Here is an 18,163-nt window from a genome sequence, read left to right as displayed (position 1 = left end):
CGGAGCTGGGGGTGGAGCTGGGCTTCCCGCCGTCTAGACCGCCGGCGCGCAAAGGCGCGCGGGAACCCGTGAGGGGCCAGGTTTCCTGCGGCTCCTCCGCCCAGCGGCGGACGCCTCACGCCTCGCTCCTCGAAGGCTGGGCCTCAGGACTGCCTGAGGCACCATTGTAGTCCTGTCACCAAGCTCCCGCACTTACGAGGCTGCCCGTCTGGCCTCTCAGCACGCTCCTCCTTTGCACAGCGCATTTCTAAGGTGAATTTTCTTCTTCAGGGACCAAACTGGCCGGACATGGATGAACCGCTGAGCGAAAGTAGCTTGGGCGCCAGCTGCCACCCGGTTAAGGGAGGGAGAGCAGCCTGGGTGGAAGCTTTGGCAGAGAATGTTCCTCTGGTTGTGCCAGGGAAGCCGAAGCAAGAAGCAGTTGAAGAAACTTCGACTGGGGCTTGCCTGAAAGGGCTGCGTTTCACAATGTATATTCACCAGATAGTTTAAGAGAATTGAGCGGATACTGCGCCGGATGCCAGGGAAATACAGCGACTTCTTTCAAAAGACCAAGGACACTTTCCTGCGCTCCAGCCTCCCATTTCCAAGCTGGTACCCTGGACAGTGACAGCATCCGCGGTCACACCATCCCCGGAAATCACCAATGCAAGCATTACCTCTCCTTTACCATAATTCTCCAATCTTTTTTGGGGTTTTCTTTCCTTTCTTCCTTCCTCCCTCCCTCCCCCCACCCCGTCTTTTTTTCGTCTTTTTAGGGCTGCCCCCCTGCAGCATATGGAAGTTCCCAGGCTGAGGGTTGAATCAGAGCTTCAGCTACTGGTCTACGCCACAGCAGCAGCAACTCCAGATCTGAGCCTCATCTGTGACTTATACAGCAGCTCACAGCAATGACAGATCCTTAACCCACTGAGCGAGGTCAGGGATTGAACCCGTGCCCTCATGGATACTAGTCAAGTTCCTTATGGCTGGGCCGCAAGGGGAACTCTCATAATTCTCCATTTTTAACAGCTTGCTTGCTAGAAAGACCTCGAGATAGTACAGTTAATTCTCTTCGTTGTGACCTCCAATTCCTTGTTCTTACCATTTTCTCACAATCAGTTTCTTCCATTCTTCGCCAGACAGTTCATTGTCCATCTGTGTAACACTATTTTAGGAGTTTTCTCTATCTGAGCCTCAGTTTCCTCATCTAGGAAATGGGATAATTCTACCTACTTCCGATAGTTACCCTGGTAATTATAAAAGTTCTTTCAGGTGAAAGAACTTAGAACTGTTCTAAGTATTTTCACATGCCCTGTAATAAGTTCTCAGTATGTTTTAGCTATTTTAATATTAGGCAAAAGTCTCCCAGAAGAAGTGCTGCCTCATCCTAAGTCCTGAAAGAGGCAAAGAACTTAGTCAAGGAGTATGGTAATGGGGAAGAATGCACTTGACAAAGGGAAAAACTTGTGCAAATCCTAGGAGGAGGGAAAGAAAAAAAGCTTGGCTGGATGTTAAGTAGAACAGGATGGCAGCCAAAAATATGGAATGTAGAAGCCAAAACTGGAGAAGGGGCCTTATTATAAGCTATATAAGGCGCTTGTAATTTTTTCTAGAGACGGAGATGGATTATGGTATAGGAAATTCAGGAGACTTCCAGCAGGGGGCGCCACTCACATTCATTTTCATGTGAATGTTGCTCCCCTCTGCCCCACCATTTATGCAAAACGGAAGGAGGGCCTTGGAGTAGTAGAAAAGCCAAAATTCATGAAAAGCTTCACATTTCAAATTAAAAGGAAGATGAATCTTTTTTAAATTCTAAGTTCTGGTGATATTTATTGGTTTGGAATGTGTACATTATTGAATTTCAGTTCTATTTTTTGATTGTTTATCTTGATGCTGGTTTCTTTTTCACTTTTCCAACAGAGAATTGGATATATTGCCTCACTTCGCTGCTATGCATCTCAAAGTCTGTAATGATGTTCAGGTGGGATCTATTATCAATCTGATAAGTAGCTGTCAAAAATATACAGAAAATCAAGAGGCTGTTGCAAAACACTTATTTTTCCTTTGGGTATTCTCTCAGTCCACATCCACTTAGCCCTGGGTAGTTACTCTCCAGCCCGTTCTTGGCCAGTTTTCCTCTTTCATCCAGACATAGTGCCCTCTGCTCCTGTCTAGCATGGATAGACCTCAGGCCTTAGAGATGTCAGAGGTGAGACTTTTCTTTAGCTAATTAGAGTATTAACTGCCTCTATTAGTATGCTAAAAGAGCCTCTAACCCAAAGCTGGAGTGAGGATAGGAAAGGAGTGAGAGCAACTCTTTCATTCCATACCGATTTGTATTTATGTGATAATATGAAGAAGTTGTTACTCTTCTGAGTTGGGTTTGCAGTACAAACTCTAGCCATGGCAGAGTGACCTAGCTGTCCCTCAGTTCTTCTCTCCAAATGATAGCAAAGCTATGCTGTTTGTTTTAACTTGCCTCATATTTCACAATCCAGTTTAATCATTTGCAGATTTGCTTTAGAGGAGAACCAGACTAGGTTGCCAGACTCAGCTTCCATTATTGCCATTTCTTTCTGTGATTTGCAACTGTGACTTTCAAAATTACCTGAATTACAAATATATTTTAAAATAAATCTCACAGAGTTTGATGTTAAAAAATTGTGTGCTATGTCTAAATGCAAATTATGCACTGGAAACTTTTGAATATTGATATGGGAAAATAACCTATGAAAGATGTGGGATAATGTGCCACTGTCTGCAAAATACCAAATTCCTCAGACTTGACTTGTAAAGCCCTTGATAATCTTTCCTCAATATACTTAGTTTTCTCTTTTGTTGTTGTTTATCTCTCCTCAAGCTCCTCTTTGTTTTGTCTAAGTATTTTAAAACCCTATTATGTGCCAGGTATGTGGGAAAGCAATGGTAAATGAAATATACAGTTTCTGCCCTCAAAGAGATTGCAATCTGTGCAAAATACAGAGAAGTAAGACACTTTCACAATGGACTAGAGTTAGAGATTTGGTGTTTTTCCATGTAAATCCGTATATGGGTTTGGGTCCAGAGTGGGAGGGACCTATAATGTCCAGTAACTTACAACAACCCTACTTAGGTTAACTTTGGCAGTACCAAGGTTTGTGGCAACACTGAGACTTGAGGAATTTGGGGCCTGCTTTGTGAGTTTCAATCTCCTCTAAAGAGTGCGAGGACAGGTCTTAGGTGCTCAGGTCCAAACCAGGCCTCCTCAGGTAAACCCTGTACTTCTCTATCTCTGAACTATACCACCTGAATCCAAACTTATTTATCATTAATCTCTTTAAGGCCAGAGCGGCTCTCCCATGTGACCAAAGAGTATTTTAAGCTATAAATTCCAATAACATCCTTCCTAACTTTAAAGCTTTTGTACATTAATATTTGAATGTCTTCAAAAGGGAAAGTCCCTTTTTTTCTCCCAGAATTCCAGCTAATAAATATAGATAAAATTACTTAATTAGGAAATCACCATTTAGTAACCCTTAATTTATTTGATCCAGACAAAGATCAAAATGGTATTTACTGTTAAATAAATTGAGGGCTACAGCCTGTTATTAGGGTTTCCTGTAGACTCAAGCATGAGTCTACTGAAACTGAGCCTAAGTCAGAATGGCAGACAATGTGCTGTTATCTTCCCAGCTCCATGTAGCTCAGTCAAGGAGCTTGAATTCCCCCTTAGAAATTAGGTCTTAGCTGTCCTTCACTTAGTTTCCAGCTACCTTGAGAGGGTAAACTGAACGAGACGAAACTGAATCTTAGGAGGTGGTCTCTTAGAAGAGAATCTATTTCTGTTTAGTGGTTCATAACTTTGGCTGTGTATCTAATCATCTGAGGAGCTTAAGAATACTGACGCCTGGAGTTCCTGTCGTGGCTCAGTGGTTAACGAATCCGGCTAGAAACCATGAGGTTGCGTGTTCGATCCCTGGCCTTGCTCAGTGGATTAACAATCCAGCGTTGCCATGAGCTGTGGTGTAGGTTGCACATGCAGCTCAGATCCCATGTTGCTGTGGCTCTGGTGTAGGCCGGTGGCTACAGCTCTGATTAGACCCCTAGCCTGGGAACCTCCATATGCCACAGGAGCGGCCCAAGAAATGGCAAAAAGACAAAAAAAAAAAAAATATTGACGCCTGTCTACCAAACCCCATCCAGCGGTCTTAATTTAATCAGCACAGGATCTGGCCTAGGACTCAAGATTTTTGAAAAGCTCTTCAGATGATTCTCTTCTCTAGTTGGTGGTAGAAGCTAAAGAATCATCATTGGGCAGAAATCAGCATATGAGCTCTTCATTTCAATTGGTGCAATTCATTTGTTCAGTAAATAAGGCAAATATGACTTAGCACGGCCCACCAGGTATGGCTACATTTCAGTAGGGGAATCCAGACAAGTAGAATATAAAAATATAATGACAAAATTCTGTAGGACGTGTTGAATGTCAGTTAACAATAGGGGTATTTTTTCTTTATTTTTTTAAGTTAAAGTATAGTTGATTTACAATATTGTGCCATTTTCTGCTGTACAGCAAAGTGAGCCAGTAAGAATGTATATGTATACGTATATGTAAGAATAAGGTTTTTAAAACACATACAAGAAGAGGCATTTATCTTCTTCAAAGCAGATGAAGGAAACATTCCCAGAAAAATAGGATTTTTAAGCTGGACAACCAGTAGGAGTTAGCCACATGAAGAAGTTGGAAGAGCATCTAAAACAAAGGGAATAGATAGCTTGTGCAAAGACCAAAGATACTTGAGAGAGTATCTTCAGAAAACCAGAAATTCATCATAGGGCTAGAGCAGAGTTGGAACAATAAAACCATGAACTCATCCAGCAGAATGGGCTATATGAGTCAGATTAGGTGTTAAATCTGTAGATCAGTTCAGGTCTTATGTATGGCATTGCCATCTTAACAGTATTAAGTCTTCCAACTCATAAATATGGGATATCTTTCCATTTACTTAGGTTTTCTTTAATTTCTTTCAACATGTTTTTATAATTTTCAAAGTTTTTTACTTTTTTGTTGTTTTTTTCCTATTTTCTTTGGTGTTATTGTAAATGAATTGTTTTCCAATTAATTTCAATTTGCCATTGCTGCTGCATAGATTTATACTCGATTTTTGTGTGTTGATCTTGTATTCTGTAATCTTGCTAAATTTCTTAGTTCTAATTTTTAATGGATTCCTTAGAGTTTTCTATATGCAAGATCATATTATCTGCAAATAGAGATATTTTACTTCTCCCCTTACTATATTGAATACCTTTTACTTATTTTCTTACCTAATTGTCCTGGTTATGACCTCCAGTATAATGTTGAACAGAAGTGACAAGAATGGGCATCCTTGGTTGTTGTTGTTGTTTTTTTTCCTGATCTTAGGAGGAAAGCATTTATTCTTCTATCATTTTAGTATAATGCTAACTATGGATTTTTTAAATGATTTTCATTTTTCCATTATAGTTGGTTTACAGTGTTCTGTCAATTTCTTCTGTACAGCAAAGTGACCCAGTCTCACACACACACACACACACACACACACACACACACACACACACATATACATTCTTTTTCTCACATTATCCTCCATCAAGTTAACAATGAATTTTTCATAGATGCCATTTATCAGGTTGAAGCTATTCCCTTCCATTTCTAGTTTGTTGAGTGTGTTTGTTTTTTTTAATCATGAAAGACTGTTGAATTTTGTCAAATGCTTTTTCTGTGTTTATTGTGATGATCATGTGTGTTTTGGTTTGTTTGTTTTTTCTTAGGGCCACACCCAAAGCATATGGAAGTTCCCAGGCTAGGGGTTGAATCCAAGCTATAGCTACCAGCCTATGCCACAGCCACAGCAATGCCAGATCTGAGCTGTGTCTGCAACTTACATCACAGCTTATGACAACGCTGGGTCCTTAACCCACTGAGCAAGGCCAGGGATCAAACTTGCATCCTTATGAATACTAGTCAAGTTCATTACCACTGAGCTGCAACAGAAACTCTTGGGATTTAGTTTTTATTCTGTTGATATAGTATTTTACACTAATTGATTTGCGGATGTTAAACCAACCTTGCATTCCTAGGATAAACCCCACTTCACCATGGTTTAAAATCCTTTTTGTATGCTACTGGATTTGGTTTGCTAGTATATATCATTGAGGATTTTTGCATTTATATTCACAGATATTAGTCTGTAGTCTTCTAATGATGCCTTTGGTTTGGAATTCAGGGTAATACTGGCCTCATAGAATGAGCTGGGAAGTGTTCCCTCTTATTCTATTTTTTGGGAAGAGTTTGAGAAGAATTTGTATTAATTCTTCTTTGTATGTTTGGTAGAAATTTACCAGTGAAGCCACTGGAGCCTGAGCTTTTCATTGTGGGTAGTTTAAACATTGCTAATTCAGTTTCTTTATTTGTTATAGGTCTTTTCTGATTTTCTATTTTTTCTATCTCTTCTTTAGTCAATTGCAGTAGTTTGTATATTTGTAGGAACTTGCACATTTCATCTATATTTTAATAACACCTGTTGGCATACAGTTGTTCATAGTATTCCCCTATAATCTTTTCCATTTCTAGACTATTGGGAGTAATGTCTCTTTTTTCATTTTTGACTTTAGCAATTTGAGTCTTCCCTCTTTTAGTGAAGACCTTGACTAAAGCTTTATTAATTTTGTTGATCTTTTAAAAGAACCAACTCTTGGTTAGGTTGATTTTTCTATTGTTTTTCTATTTGTTATTTCATTAATTCCCACTCTAGTCCTTATTATTTATTTCCTTTTGCTTGCTTAGCACTTATTTTGCTCTTCTCACTGAGATTAGGTTGTTGATTTGAGATCTTTTTTTCTTTTCTAATGCAGGCATTTACAACTATAGATTTTCCACCAAGCACTGCTTTAGCCTTATCCCATGTGTTTTGTTATGTTGTGCCTTCATTGTCATTCATTTCAAAGTATTTTCTAATTTCCCTTGTGATTTCTTCTTTGACCCATTGGTTATTTAGGAATGTGTTGTCATTAATGTTTAACTTTGCTCCATTGTGATCAGAGAACATATATCATGTCAATCCTTTTAAAATAATTGAGGTTTGTTTTATAGCCCAGCATATGATCTATGTTTCATGTACACATGAGAAAAATGTGTATTCTCTTTTGTTGGTTAGAGTGTTCTACAGATGGTGATAGGTCTAGTTGATATATGGTGTTGTTCTAGTATTCTGTTTCTTTGTTGATCTGCATGGTTGTTCTTTGCATAATTGAAACTATTATTAGTGAATTTTCTATGTATCCCTTCAATTTCTGTTTCTCCCTTCAACTGTCAGTTTTTGCTTCACATATTTTGGTGCTCTGGTGGTAGGTACATGTATGTTTATAATTGTTATATCTTCCTGATGGATTGTCCCTTTTATCATTATAAAAATCTCTTTAGTAACATTTTTTATTTCTTTTTATTTTTTATTTTTTTATTTTTTGCTGTTTCTTGGGCCGCTCCCGCAGCATATGGAGGTTCCCAGGCTAGGGGTCCAATCGGAGCTGTAGCCACCGGCCTACGCCAGAGCCACAGCAACGCGGGATCCGAGCCGCGTCTGCAACCTACACCACAGCTCACGGCAACGCCGGATCCCTAACCCACTGAGCAAGGGCAGGGACCGAACCCGCAACCTCATGGTTCCTAGTCGGATTCGTTAACCCCTGCGCCACGACGGGAACTCCACATTTTTTTATTTCAAAGTCTATTTTGTTTGACATAGTATAGCCGCTCCAATTTTATTTTTTAAATTTTTTATTTTTAAATTTTATTTATTTATATATTGATTGGTTGATTGATTGATTGATTTTTTTTTTTTTTTTTGGCCACACCTGAAGCACATAGAGGTTCCTGGGCCAGGAATGGAACCTGCATTACAGCAGTGACAACACCAGCTTCTCAACCACTAAGCCATTAGGGAACTTTCACTCCAGTTTTCTTTTTGTTTGTTTGGTTTTTGTTTTGTTTTCTTTTTTTATATTACTAAATGAATTTATTACATTTATAGTTGTACAGTGATCCTAAAAACCCAATTTTATAGCATTTCCATCCCAAAACCCCAGCACATCCCCCCACCCCCAACCTGTCTCCTTTGGAAACCATAAGTTTTTCAAAGTCTGTGAGTCAGTATCTGTTCTGCAAAGAAGTTCATTGTGTCCTTTTTCAGATTCCACATGTAAGTGATAGAATTTAATGATGGTGTCTCATTGTCTGACTGACTTCACTTAGCATGATAATTTCTAGGTCCATCCATGTTGCTAAAAATGCTGGTGTTTCATTCCTTTTAATGGTTGAGTAATATTCCATTGTGTATAAGTACCACATCTTCTTGATCCACTCCGCTGTCGATGGACATCTAGGTTGTTTCCATGTCTTGGCTATTGCAAACAGTGCTGCAGTGAACATTGGAGTACATGTGTCTTTTTGAGTCATAGTTTTCTCTGGATAGATGCCCAGGAGTGGGATTGCTGGATCAAATAGTAGTTCTATTTTTAGTTTTCTGAGGAATCTCCATCCTGTTTTCCACAGTGGTTGTACCAATTTACAATCCCACCAACAGTGTACTAGGGTTCTTTTTTCTCCACACCCTCTCCAGCACTTATTGTTTGTAGATTTTTGGATGATGGCCATTCTGGCTGATGTAAGGTGGTACCTCATAGTGGTTTGGATTTGCATTTTTCTAATAATGAGTGATGTTGAACATCTTTTCATGTATTTTTGGCCGTCTGTATGTCTTCTTTGGAGAATTGTCTCTTTAGATTTTCTGCCCATTTTTCGAGGGGGTTGTTTGTTTTTTTGGTATTGAGGGGTAGGAGGTGTTTATAAATTTTGGAGATTAATCCCTTGTTAGTTGATTCATTTGCAAATATCTTCTCCCATTCTGTGGGTTGTCTTTTCATTTTGTTTAGGGTTTCCTTTGCTGTGCAGAAACTTTTAATTAGGTCCCATTTGTTTATTTTTGTTTTTATTGTCATTACTCTAAGAGGTGTATCTGAGAAGATGTTGCTGTCGTTTATGTCAGAGAATGTTTGGCCTATGTTTTCCTCTAAGAGTTTTATAGTGTCTGGTCTTATATCTAGGTCTTTAATCCATGGTGAGTTTATTTTGTGTATGGTGTTGTTGCTTTGTAGTATAGTCTGAAGTCAGGGAGCCTGATTCCTCCAGCTTCATTTTTCTTTTTCAGAATGTCTTTGGCTATTCTGGGTCTTTTGTGCTTCCAAACAAACTTTAAAATATTTTGTTCGAGTTCTGTGAAAAGTGTCCTTGGTGATTTGATAGGGATTGCATTGAATCTGTAGATTGTCTTGGGTAATATGGTCATTTTGATAATATTGACTCTTGCAATCCAAGAGCATGGTATGTCTTTCCATCTATTTGTGTCATCTTTGATTTCTTTCATCAGTGTCTTATAGTTTTCAGAGTATAGGTCTTTTGTCTCTTTAGGTAGATTTACTCTTAAGTATTTTATTCTTTTTGATGTGATGATAAATGGGATTGTTTCCCTAATTTTTCTTTCTGATATTTCATTGTTGGTATATAGAAATGCAGTTGATTTCTGTGTATTAATTTTGTATGCTGTGACTTTGCCAAATTCATTGATGAGCTCTAACCATTTTCTGGTAGTGTCTTTAGGATTCTCTAGGTATAGTATCATGTCATCTGTAAATAGTGATAGTTTTACTTCTTCCTTTCCAATTTGGATTCCTTTTATTTCTTTTACTTCTCTGATTGCCATGGCTAGGACTTCCAAAACTATGTTGAATAGTAGTGGCAAGAGTGGACTTGTTCCTGATCTCAGTGGGAATTCTTTCAGCTTTTCACCATTGAGAATGATGTTAGCTGTGGGTTTGTCATCTATGGCCTTTATTATGTTGAGGTAGTTTCCCTCTATACCCACTTTCTGAAGGGTTTTTATCAGAAATGGGTGTTGGATTTTGTCAAAGGCTTTTTCTGCATCTATTGAGAGGATCATATGGTTTTTATTCTCAGTTTGTTAATGTGGTGTATCACCCTGATGGATTTGTGGATATTGAAGAATCTTTGCATCCCTGGGATAAATCCCACTTGATCATAATGTACAATCCTTTTAATGTGTTGTTGGATTCAGTTTGCTAGTATTTTGTTGAGGGTTTTTGCATCTATGTTCATCAGTGAAATTGGCTTGTAGTTTTCTTTCTTTTTCTTTTTCTTTTTTTTTGTGGTATCTTTGTCTGGTTTTGGTATCAGGGTGATGGTGGCCTCATAGAATGAGTTTGGGAGGGTCCCTTCCTCTGCAGTTTTTTGGAATAGTTTCAGAAGGATAGGTATTAGCTCTTCTCTAAATGTTTGATAGAATTCGCCTGTGAAGCCATCTGGTCCTGGACTTTTGTTTGTTGAAAGTTTTTTAATCACAGTTTCAATTTCGGTGCTTGTGATTGGTCCGTTCATCTTTCTATTTCATCTTGGTTTAGTCTTGGAAGATTGTGCTTTTCTAAGAATTTGTCCATTTCTTTGAGGTTTTCCATTTTATTGGCCTCGTTGAATATAATAGTCTCTTATGATCCTGTGTATTTCTGTGATCTATGTTATTACTCCAGTTTTCTTATTGTAGCTACTTGCATGTTATATCTTTTCCCATGCTTTTACTTTCAATCTGTTTTTAACCTTTGAACCAAAAGTGTTTATCCTGTAGATAGCTTGTAGTTGGATTTTTTTAAATCCATCCTGACGGTCTCTAGCTTTTAATTGTACAATTTAATTTACTCATATTTAATGTTATCATTGATCTAACTCAATTTACAGCTGCCATTTTATTTTTTGTTCTCTATATGCTTCATGTTTTTTTCTTTCTCTAATCTTCCTATAGCTTTCTTTTACATTAAATGAATATTTTCTAGTGTTAGCATTTTAATTCACTCTTTTTTTAAAACTTATTTTCTTAATGGTTGCCCCATGGCTTATTATATATACACCTTAAATTATCCAAGTCTTCATATTTATACTAATCTAATTCCAATCAAACATAGTCACAGAAATATATTTATTATCTCTTTCTTTCTCTCTCTCTTTTTTTTTTTTTGTGTCCTTTTGCCTTTTCTAGGGCCACTCCTGGCATATGGAGGTTCCCAGGCTAGGGGTCTAATCAGAGCTGTTGCCACTGGCCTACGCCAGAGCCACAGAATGCCAGATCCAAGCCGCATCTGCGACCTACACCATAGCTCACGGCAACACCAGATCCTTAACCCACTGAGAAAGGCCAGGGATCGAACCCGCAACCTCATGGTTCCTAGTCAGATTCATTAACCACTGAGCGACGACAGGAACTCCTCTTTCTCCTTTTTTTGTCCTATTATGCTTATTACCTACATATGTGTTACACCAATGCTTTGTTATAAGTATTATATAGCTTAGGTTTATTAAAGAAGGTGACAAAAGAAAGGACAGCATGTAAATATTTGTGAAGTATGTTTATTTTCCATTTAAATTTTATTTTTATGTAAAAAGTCCTCATCACTCTCAAAATTCATATTTATTCTCTTACATGACATTTATTATTTTATTTATCATGTATACAAAAGAGGTTATAAAATATATAAGTATAGCTTAAAAAATATTAACAATGAGTACTTGCATACCTACCACCCAGATTGAGAAACAGAAGCCCTCCGTGTGTCCGCAGTGTAGCTCTTCCCTGTATCATTTCCCACCCTCTTTCCCAAAGAAGGATGTCTTTAATATTAGTAATTCTTACTTTTATTTTAACAATTTCCTTGTCTTTCTCTATAGTTTTTCCATATATATATGTATATATATGTTTATCTTTAATTAATATAATGTTTAGTTTTTAATAACTGAATAGGAAGCCAAACCTAGCTGCATAAGAAAAGGTCAAGATCAGAGTTCCCTTCATGGCTCAGCAATTAATGAACCCGACTAAGATCCATGAGGATGTGGGTTCAATCCCTGGCCTCACTCAGTGGTTAAGGATCTGGTGTTCCTGTGAGCTATGGTGTGGGTCGCAGATGCGGCTTGGATCCTGTGTTGCTGTGGCTGTGGTGTAGACCTGCAGCTGTATCTCTTATTCAACCCATAGCCTGGGAACCTCCATATGCCACAGGTGCAGGCCTAAAAAGCAAAAAAAAAAAAAAAAAAAAAAAAAAAAAAAGAAAGAAAGAAAAGGTCAAGATTGCCATTATTAGGATCCTTAGAGTAGATAGGTGACTAGTTTCTGCATCACAACCTGGTTTTATCTCCTGAGAGTGTACAAGAGCTGCTTCTGAGGATATCAGTGTACAGGGTCATGTAGTATGTAGTACAGAAATTGCTGCAGTTTGGCATCTGGTGGGGGGTAATGCAGATCAGGAACAGAGAGCAGGAATTTCATCAGAACATGATTAAAACAAGCCAAATACAAATAAGAATCTGGGTCAGGCTCACGTGGGTATTACAACCTTAAATTAGAAAGATGACGTAAAAGCAGCACGATCCAGATCTTTAATATATCTGTCCATTGAGTATCAACTGCTCCAAGTGTTTGGATTTTTCTGTAAATCTTGTACATGGCTGTCATCCAGGATTTTCCCTTTATTATCCTATTGAGAAATCCTTTTGCCTCATTTATGCATTTTATCTCCAATTATGTATATCCCACATCTTTATTTTCTTGAAATATTCTCTTATTTTGGCAGAGCCCATTCTCTGGTTGCAAATTGAAATAGAGTATATAAGAGAAAAAAATTTTTTTGAATCTTGCGTTTTTGAAAATGTCTTTATTCTCTTACAGTTGATGGCTACTTTGGTTGAATGTAAAATTCAACATCAGAAATAATTTTACTTTTGGAGTTCCCATCGTGGTGCAGTGGTTAACGAATCCGACTAGGAACCATGAGGTTGCGGGTTGGGTCCCTGCCCTTGCTCAGTGGGTTAACGATCCGGCGTTGCCGTGAGCTGTGGTGTAGGTTGCAGATGCGGCTCGGATCCCACGTTGCTGTGGCTCTGGCGTAGGCCGGTGGCTACAGCTCCGATTGGACCCCTAGCCTGGGAACCTCCATATGCTGCAGGAACGGCCCAAGAAATAGCTAAAAAGACAAAATAATAATAATAATAATAATTTTACTTTTGAACTTTGAAGATAATACTCCATTATCTTCTTGCTTCTCATGTGGCTTTTGAAAAGCTCAAGCCATTCTTTATTCTAACTCCTAATCTTTTCAACTCCTACACCTTTATGTCACTTCTCTCTTTCTCACTCTCTAGAAACTAGTAGGATCTATTTTTTGTCTTCAGTGTTTCAGAAGCTCCAAATGATGTGCCTTGGTATCAGTTATTTTCATCTTTCTGCTTGGCACTTGGAAAGTGCTTCCAATCTGATAACTCATGTTCTTCCATTCTGAAATTTTTCTTATTATTTAATTGATGAAAACTCCCTCATTCTTCTCTATTTCCTCTTTCTGGAGCTCCTATTTCTTGTTATTTGCTGGACCTCGTCGTCTGGTCCTCGATCAAGATCTTATCCTTATTTCTTCTACTTACCAGCTCTTGGTCCTTCGGCTCTACTTTTTTTTTTTTTTTCTTTTTAGGGCTACACCCATGGCATATGGAATTCCACCCAGGCTAGGGGTGGAATTGGAGCCACAGCCACCAGCTTATGCTATTGCCACAGCAGCACCAGATCCGAGCCATAGCAGCAACCTTGGACATAAATTGTAGCAACGCCGGATCCTGAGCTCGCTGAGTGAGGCTAAAATGCTAAACCAGGAGTTCCTGTCATGGCGCAGTGCAAACGAATCCGACTAGGAACCAAGAGGTTATACTTGAAGTAATGATTTTCCTCCCTATGAGGGAAACTGAGGGAATTACAGTTTGTGATGGTAACTTAAAATAGTCAAACATCTCAAGTGAAAAAACCTGCTGAATTCTATTTCTTTGATAGGAACACAAGTAAGTACTTTCCTGCATGTTCAATCCCTGGCCTCACTCAGGGTGCAGCATTGCCGTGAGCTGTGGTGTAGGTGGCAGACGTGGCTCGGATCTGGCATTGCTGTGGCTGTGGCATTGGCCAGCAGCTATAGCACCAATTAGACTCCTAGCCTAGGAACCTCCATATGCCGTGGGTATGGCCCTAAAAAGCAAAAATAAATAAAGAAATAAAAAGCTAAACCATACAGCAATCCACTGATTCTCAACCAAGGACCATTCTGCCCTGCCTCCCCACCCCCACCACCCACCCACTAGGGGACTTGGCAATGTCAAGGACATCTTATTTTTATAACTGGGAAGTTTCTACTGACATCAAGTGGGTGGAGGGCAGGCATGGTGCTAAACAGCCTACGTTGCACAGAGCAGCCACAAAAAACAATCTTTCAGCCCCAAACATCAGTAGTGCCATGGTTGAAGAAACGTGAAATAACCTCAGTTGTACAATTTTTTGTTCCCATTTGTCACAACGTAGGGGAAGAACCTCTGAAAGTTTCAGTATTAGGGAATGTCAAATGTTTGTGGTCTATATAAGTTATATCATATTGATAATAGTGTAAAATTTGGCCAGAAGCTCTTTTGGCTGCAAATCTTTGTTACTGTTTGTTCCTCCTTAGTGATAATTTAAGTCCATGCATGGGACTGAGTACAAAACAAGAAACACAAATTGTCCTATGTGGCCAAAATTTTGAAGCCTCTGTGAGAAGAGTTGACATATGTTAAATATGCCTTTGAGATAAAGTTTTTTTTTTTTTCCTTCAGATGACTTCATTACTGAGACCCCTGGCCAAAAATTAAAACACAGCTACAATCACTCTCATCAGAGATAAGTGTTTCTGACACTCTTGGTCTGAAAATATTCTGGACTGAATTGATGCCAGACTTATCAGTTGCATCAGCTGCAATCTAAAGGTCCTTTTACATTAAATCATCCTTCCCAGTAAATTTTTGCTTAGTGATTTACCTATTATTCCTCCTGCTTGATGTAGTTCAGAACTCAGTGATTTAAATATTAGCCTTCTGACCCCAGTCCAGAAGAAAGTCTTGCAAAAACATGTATGTCAGCAGCATCATGTCCATGAGAATGTTTATTTACTACTTATATAATTCCTTTAGTCTAAACAAAATGATGATGTCTAGCTTTGCAATTATGAGACTCCTGCTTAAATACTGTCAAAATTTAATGTTTTTATGGTAGATCATTTTTTAAAGTGTCTGTTATGAATGAATGTTTGTCATCACAGAATTTCAGCAATTTCTACTTGCATTTTACCTTAGAGAACAGTTTTCCTAATTCTTTGCATAGCATGTACTACCTGTTTGTTCTTTTCATGGAACGGAGAACACTAGCATGTCATAAAGAGATGGCAACATCCTCTAGGGTCAGAGCAGCAAGGTGAAAATGTCCCTCATTTCCCCCCATTGCATACAAAATGAAACCTAAACTCCTTAGCATGGCATTCAAGGCCATACATAATTGTCTTCAACCTACCTTTCCACATCTTCCTTAGCCCACCTGATGACACAATCATTTATTCATTCATTTAACAACAAGTGTCTATGTGTTTTTTAGGGGCTATGATAAATTATAAGTGTATCCCATTGTATTTGTTAGACCCAGTACCCATCATGGAACTATTATCTAGAAGAAAAAAGCAGACAAGTGGAGAGGTAATTACAAAACCCATCGTCCTAACCACCAGCCATCCTGACTAAGAGATTTATAGTTCAGGATGAATCTGTGCATGCAATTGAATGCTGACTTGAGGAAACTAAGATTGGTATAGCTTCACAGTTTCCTTGCCCAAGTCCTGGTCATTTATGGGTCATTCTAGTCACAGAGTTCCTGGGAATACCTCAACATCTGGGAGTCTGCCTTGGGATTTCAGATCTGCTCTAAAGTGCACTAGTACAGATCTCATGGGCCCAATTCAAATCAAACTCACTTCAGGGAAGTCTCAGAACCATCTCCACACCTGAGATTCCACGTGGAGTCCAGGATGATAGTGCCCTCTCATGCTCCTTAAATTTAGAATGATTTCCTAGAAGCAGAGCCTGAGACAAGACACTCTCAAGCAAGTGGTTTATTGTGAGACTTTTCTCAAGAGAACCTGTAAGCAGTGAGGGAAGCAGGACAGGGCAGGAGAGAAGCTATGCAAAGATGTGGTTTCAGCCAGGGTCTACCCTCAGCCTGATCCCATGAAGGGTTCTGTAGAATGGTACCAGAAGGTTGCCTCACCTTGGAAGCAAGGGAGCTAGGCTGTTGTACTTCTCGAATCAGATAGTTATTGACTATGGACCAATCCCAGGGAAAGGATGTAACTTCCCAGGTATTTCTAGACAATCTGTCACCTGTGGCTGAGGTGAATTACCTGAAGTAATGAGCAATTAGGAAACTTTAGCAGCCAATACTCATAGCATCTGGAGGATGGGTATACCAGGCCCAGTTAGGAGATCTGGTCAGCATATCAAATAGAAAATGGTCAAGACCAGAGCAGTCACCATATAATTTGTATCTGTGTCCAGCTTTGAAACATTTTCCTAGAGACTCCCATTTGGGTTTCTCTTCTGCTTTAGTCATCAAAATCAACTTTCTCTGTTTTGAATTCCAAAATTACCTGTGGACATTAAAAGGTTATCATTTAAGTTCTTAGGTTTCTTTCTCAGTGCTCCCATTATCTGACATTAATAATTAATCTGAAGACTTATTTAACCAAATTCCTCAAGCCAAGTACACAAAAAAGAAGGGCAGTTTCAAGGAAGGTTGTATCAACATTTTAATCCTAACCAAGCCATGGACATTTTAAGCATAATATGTATTTTTTTTCTGCTTGGGAAGAAGTTGGGGACAGGAGTAAATGTAAGTGAAGCATATCATTTTCATTTGCAATGTATTTTGGTTATATTTTTATAGAAAGCAGAACTTAATTCTACATGAAATAAATTTTTTAGTTCTGAAAACTAAGTGAATTTCCTCTTTATCATCTAATGCCTTTATCCTATTTTTTAATATGAGTACTTCATGAGCTAGCATAACTTGTATTCTAAGACTCTATATTTTCCCAGGCTGTTACCACTGCCCTGGGGAAGAGTAATTTACTGATTGGTATTTTGATTAAAAATTCAAAAGACAGAAGCGTGAGCCCTATTTGTACTTCTTATAGAGAAGTCTATTCAAACATTGCCCTGGCTGCAACTGATCAAAATCACTTCCATCTGTCTCTTTGAAATTTCATCCTTAGGATGATTTCAGCATGCTATCCTGGCTTTATCATGGATAATATAATCTTGAGAAATTAAAAAAAGTATTGCTAAATGTAAGAAACATTGCTAATTTGAACAAAGTGAAAAACATTAAAAATATGTTGTGTTAAAGATTAACTCTATTAATCTCACTGTTCCAGCAGATGTGTGGTCTTAGCACCCAAAGTATTCTATGTGGGAGCCTCTGAAAATATAGTAATTTAAGTTTATGGATACACAGAATCATTTCCAGTGACCATTGCTATTAAGTTATCTTAACAAAAGTCCTACATATTCTGCTGACCAAGTTAATTTATTTCCAGAAAATGAATTGCAAAGCTCTGCAAAGTTAACTGTGTGTATTTTTCTCATATTTTCTTTTACATGCCGAGTGTTCTTTGTAAAACATACATGTAGGTGGTATATTGATCCTTTTTGCATATATGGATAAAATGTGATACATCACACTATTAAGTGATTTCACCAGTTGGTGAGAAATAAGTGCCATATGTTTATACATGTAAGTGGAAAATGTTAAACAGAGAATCTGCTTCCAGATTTGGGAGCAATGTAAGAAAATGAAAATCTGAATAAAGCAGATAAAGGTTGTTAAGGTGGAGTTCCCGTCGTGGCGCAGTGGTTAACGAATCTGACTAGGAACCATGAGGTTGAGGGTTCGATCCCTGCCCTTACTCAGTGGGTTAACGATCTGGCGTTGCCGTGAGCTGTGGTGTAGGTTGCAGACGCGGCTCGGATCCCACGTTGCTGTGGCTCTGGCGTAGGCCGGTGGCTGCAGCTCCGATTCAACCCCTAGCCTGGGAACCTCCATATGCCGCGGGAGTGGCCCAAGAAGGAGCAACAATAACAACAACAACAACAAAAAAAAAAAAAAGGTTGTTAAGGTGAAAAGATTTGGTCACATGAGCTGAAAACTAAATT

At 38.6% G+C, this 18,163-nt stretch overlaps 1 protein-coding gene across 21 annotated transcripts in view; it reads left to right on the top strand.

Annotated features, from left to right (window-relative positions):
* Positions 1 to 79: 79 nt before the first annotated feature.
* C5 (complement C5) overlaps positions 80 to 18,163 on the top strand; it is a 137,560-nt gene continuing 119,476 nt past the window's right edge. For 6 of the 21 annotated variants that reach the window (XM_085011308.1, XM_085011331.1, XM_085011239.1 and 3 more), the window contains exons 1-2: positions 80 to 252; positions 1,906 to 1,966. The gene's annotated coding sequence lies outside the window, so the exon portion shown is untranslated. The other 15 variants (XM_085011285.1, XM_085011204.1, XM_085011216.1 and 12 more) reach the window with 5 other exon arrangements.

The sequence above is a fragment of the Sus scrofa genome, chromosome 1 (genome assembly GCF_054392235.1).
Source record: "Sus scrofa isolate SSC_HxYL_T2T_F1_AM1 chromosome 1, Sscrofa_HxYL_maternal_Yorkshire_Landrace_v2.0, whole genome shotgun sequence".
In the NCBI taxonomy this organism is placed as follows: Eukaryota; Metazoa; Chordata; class Mammalia; order Artiodactyla; family Suidae; genus Sus; species Sus scrofa.
This window is presented reverse-complemented; position numbering and strand designations above follow the sequence as displayed.